This window comes from Barbus barbus (genome assembly GCF_936440315.1).
Source record: "Barbus barbus genome assembly, chromosome: 42".
Lineage (NCBI taxonomy): Eukaryota > Metazoa > Chordata > Actinopteri > Cypriniformes > Cyprinidae > Barbus > Barbus barbus.
The window spans coordinates 222,501-227,000 of record NC_136720.1 but is presented as its reverse complement, the minus strand read 5'-3'; the positions used below and the strand labels follow the sequence as shown (position 1 = coordinate 227,000).

Sequence of the window (4,500 nt, the reverse complement as noted above, 5' to 3'; positions counted from 1 at the left end):
TGTATTTTATCATAAAAACATTTATAATCTATGAAAACATTTATTAAGAACTTGTCATATTTTCTCTAACCCTTCTTGTACATTAAGACAGGCACCTGCAATTCTGCCCAAATTAAAGATGCGTTGTGTTGAATTTGTGCATCTTATAATATAATTATTATTAATGACCTCTTGTGTTTAATAACAAACAAACAAAAAAAAAACATTGATTAGTGAAATGAACTAATGATTTCATAAAATATTAGAATGATTGTCTCTCATTGGCCTGATTAGCTAAGCCCTCAAACACGTTTTATTTAGCGCTACAGTATTGCAGGATTTCTAGATTATATTTAATAGTTTACACTTTGCAAAAACCTTTTCAATTAGTTTTAAAAGGTAACATTACATTCTTAAGGACACTTACGTTTCTTTTCAGGAAAAAATAAATTAAACTTACTATTATAAGATGATGTTTGACTCCTTAAAGTATTTTTTTAACCTTTGTAATGCCATTTTTATCTTTATTAAATGTATGTCATATGTTGTGCCAAAATTAGATTTATTAACTTTTTGTAAAAAACAAATAAATAAATAATTAAACAATAAATTCATTTAAAATAATAAGATACAATCAGGAAGACCTGAAATCATCAACAATAATCTTTGCACGGAGCAGAAGAGCACAAATGTGGAATATTTACAGACTTTAACAAGACTCAGAGGTGGCATTAATACATTTAATAAAAACAACGTTATGAGATTGAATACAGAAACATTAAACAATTAAAATGTATTCTTTAAGAATGAAACTCCCAGTAGGTGGCAGCAAGTCACTGTCCGTCACTGAATCATTCATCTAATCGATTCGTTCAAACGGCTGATTCATTCAGGAATGAAGCAAGTGACTCTCTTTATGAATGGATCATAGAATCATCGACTCACTAGATTTGTTCAAAAACAAAGATTCATTCATAATTGAAACAGCGCTGTTTGCTTGGAGATGCGCAGCGGCTCAGCTGGGACTTTATTTCATCAACAAAATAGTTCAACAGATCAGACAAGTGTTCCTAAAATGCAAGTCGCTTTATATTAACTTTTGAATAAAATCAATAATGTATAAATCTGTTGTATTCATTAAATTTCACATTTGCAAACTCTTTATAATCATTAAGTTCATGGCGATCTCACAAACTTCTATTTTAGTGAATGAAGCTCTCTACACTGCAAACTGAATCTATTATTTCTACACTTTGTTTGTTACAATGAATGACAAACTGCAGTCTGCTGTCAGGATCTGTGCTGTGAGGAGCAGCACGCGCAGAAATAGAGAAGCATTTCCATTGGCTGCAGTCTGCTCTCGATGGCCAATCAAAGACGGCATTGCCAGCAAACCATAGACACAAATATCCGCTACATTTAGTTTAGTCTGCACTGCACTACGGTTTATGCAGACCTGGGATCGCTTTTGTAGTCTTTTGAATGGATATAATATAGAAATCATTTTAATTTTCAAATAAATCTAACCAGTTGGGAATGAAACGCCGCCGCCCCCCCCCCCCCCCCATTTCCAGCCCTGATTATAATGATTTTATGTATATTAGAGTTTTAATAGGTTTACATGTTGACTTAGTCATTTTAGTCCATTTTATTCCTCTTATCTGTTTTATGTGTGTATGTCTTTAAATGATTATGGGGCTGCCTGTCATGTGAGCAATCACATGACAGGAAACAGGAAATAGCCAGCATAAATGAAGCAGCATGGCAATCAAAAGGGGTCTTGGTCAAGAGGACCAAAGCTGGATTGAGGAGTTGCTTTTAAGGATTTACCATTCCAGCCAACCACATCACTTTCATTGGATTATCACTCCAGTTGGATTGTATATCCAGCGGGGGACACTTACACATGGGGACTTACAGCACGCAAGGACTCTTAAGGACTTATGGTATGGAACCAATGGACTATGCTTTTAACAGCCTAAGGCTTCTTTGTCGTATTGTGTTGTTTTACGTTCCTGGTAGAAATTGTAAATACACTTCATTTATTCACTTTATTTCTGTTGTCGTCTCATCTTTTAAAACACTTCAAAACCTCTCACAGTTTATTCTTGTAACGCTACCGATTAGGCCGATTGTTACAATGGTTTTACACAAGAATGTTTGTATATTCTTACTACAGGTGATAAATGATTTGAGCAGTGGTGTCAAAAGTATTCACATTCATTACTCAGGTAGAAGTATAGATACTAGGGTTTAAAAAGACTTCTGTAGAAGTTGAAGTATCAACTCAAGTTTTTTACTCAAGTAAAAGTGTAAAAGTACTGGTTTCAAAACTACTTAAAGTATAAAAGTAAAAGTAATGGAAGGAAAAAAATGCCATTAAGGACAAAAGCTTAGGCCGCGGCACAGGGGCCTATTGTGCACTACCCCACCTCCTCAAAAAAACATTTTTCTAAAGGCCATAATGACTATAATGTTATATTAAAATCTTAATGTTGAAAAATGTGGGATGCACTAGGCTACCTGTTTCAGCCGGATATGTGCCCACTGAAAATGAACGCATTTTAGTACAATGCAAATACATTCAAAAACCATATATGTGTACTACTGAGCATTAACGTGTTTCATGGAGCGGAAGATATGATGACTAGTTGCCTGTAAGTATTGTAATGGTGCAACAAGTCAAACTTCAGAGGCATGTCATCAATGACCTTTATTGGGATGTAAATGTACATCCAAGCTTAGCTGCAGGAATCTGTGAGGGCAACGGACGAAGAGAAAGCACCCGTTTGATAAATGAGCCAGTAGTGGAGAAATAATAACTTTTAAGAAATAATCTTTTTTGAGTGTGACGTGATTTGTGTCATGTGCAGGTGCGATGGATCGCGTACAAACCAATAGGGTGTCGGAATGGTATAGGTTTATATTCTCATCCAACCACAGTTCACTCTATCCGGATGGCGCCATTTATCTGGATAGGTTTATTTTATTTATTTTTTTGAGCGATGACCAAGGGCGATGCTAGGATTTTCATTTTAGGGGGGCTCAGTCCCCAATGATGGTATAATAATAAAAAATAAATAAATATTTACAAAAAAAATTATTAGTAGGGTAGGATGGTATACTAAACTTATTGCAGTATTCCACTGTATTGCATAGATGGGTATAACATCCGAGTACAAGCCAAATACAAGTCTACCTGATCTCACACACACACACACACACACACACCTGTTTACTGTACAAACCAAACATGTTACTGTTTGCATTACTAGTACAAATCTTTTTCTATGCTCAAGTACAAACAGAAAATTGTAAACATAAAACATCATATCACTTTAAACTTTCACTGACTATCCATATTAGCAAAATAAACAACACAGCTATAAGGCTGGACAATGGATTAAACTATGTGGGTGCTGTGATTAACTTTTAAAAGTAAAAAAAAAAACAGCAAAACCGAAGCAGTCTGTGAGAAGGACACACAATGTTTCAATCTGTCAATCACTCTGATATTAAAATGAGTGCACTGACTGAGTGCTGTCTGCCACTGTCTTTAATCACTTCTATGCAGAACTGTATGGTAGTTAATGCCACATGCACTGTAATATTAAGCTCTATATTGAAAGCTAAATTTTCAAATGAAAATATCAATAACGTGATGGTTTTATAAAGTATGCGTATAATGTGTTAAGGGCTTTCGCTGAAGGAAACAGCTGTGGTGTGATGAGTGCTGAATGCAGCGAAAACTTTACAGAAGATTGGAAACCGATTGCTCTCCCATGACTTTTTGTAAACTGTATTTAAGACAAAGAACTGCACAGATGTAGATATTATAACAATCTATCGATAAACACACACCTTGTCCTCTCCTCTGCGCCACCGCAGTCTGTGGATTGAAGAACGCGCAGAAAGATGGGGAGGAGCCGAAGTCTGCTGCCGTTTCAAATTTAAAGGGGAAGAATCGCAAGATTTTTAGGGAGGCTGAGCAGAAATGCAGGGGTGCTAAAGCCCCCCTAAAAATGACCTAGCAACGCCCATGACGATGACAAGCCGGAATGAAAACGAGCCGAAATGAAATAGGAGTAACGAGGCTATTTTTTAAATGTAAGGAGTAGAAAGTACAGATAATTGCTTGAAAATGTAAGGAGTAGAAGTAAAAAGTCGGCTGAAAAATAATTACTCCAGTAAAGTATAGATAACCAAAATTTCTACTTAAGTAAGGTAACGAAGTATTTGTACTTCGTTACTTGACACCTCTGGATTTGAGATGTCTTTCACTACAGGTCCATATTCTGTCGTGGCGTGCTGTGTTCATTCCCTTGTAAGCATGACAGCTATTCAGGAGATGTGGCCGTGTCTCAGTGATCTGCTCTGTAGTGTGATGCAGACAATGAGGGACCGGAGTTGTAGGAATCCAGATAGAGAGGTTAAGTCTGGTAGGGAGGACTTGTTCTGGCCAGCATGTTTTTAATTACGCTCTCTTCTCTGGAGACCATCAAGACATCGTCTGCATAGCCC

The 4,500-nt window shown here is 36.2% G+C and overlaps 1 pseudogene across 1 annotated transcript in view; it reads right to left on the bottom strand.

Annotated features, from left to right (window-relative positions):
- LOC306861436 (ubiquitin carboxyl-terminal hydrolase 15-like) overlaps positions 1-4,500 on the bottom strand; it is a 30,117-nt pseudogene that overhangs the window by 22,101 nt on the left and 3,516 nt on the right. The window lies entirely within an intron of this gene.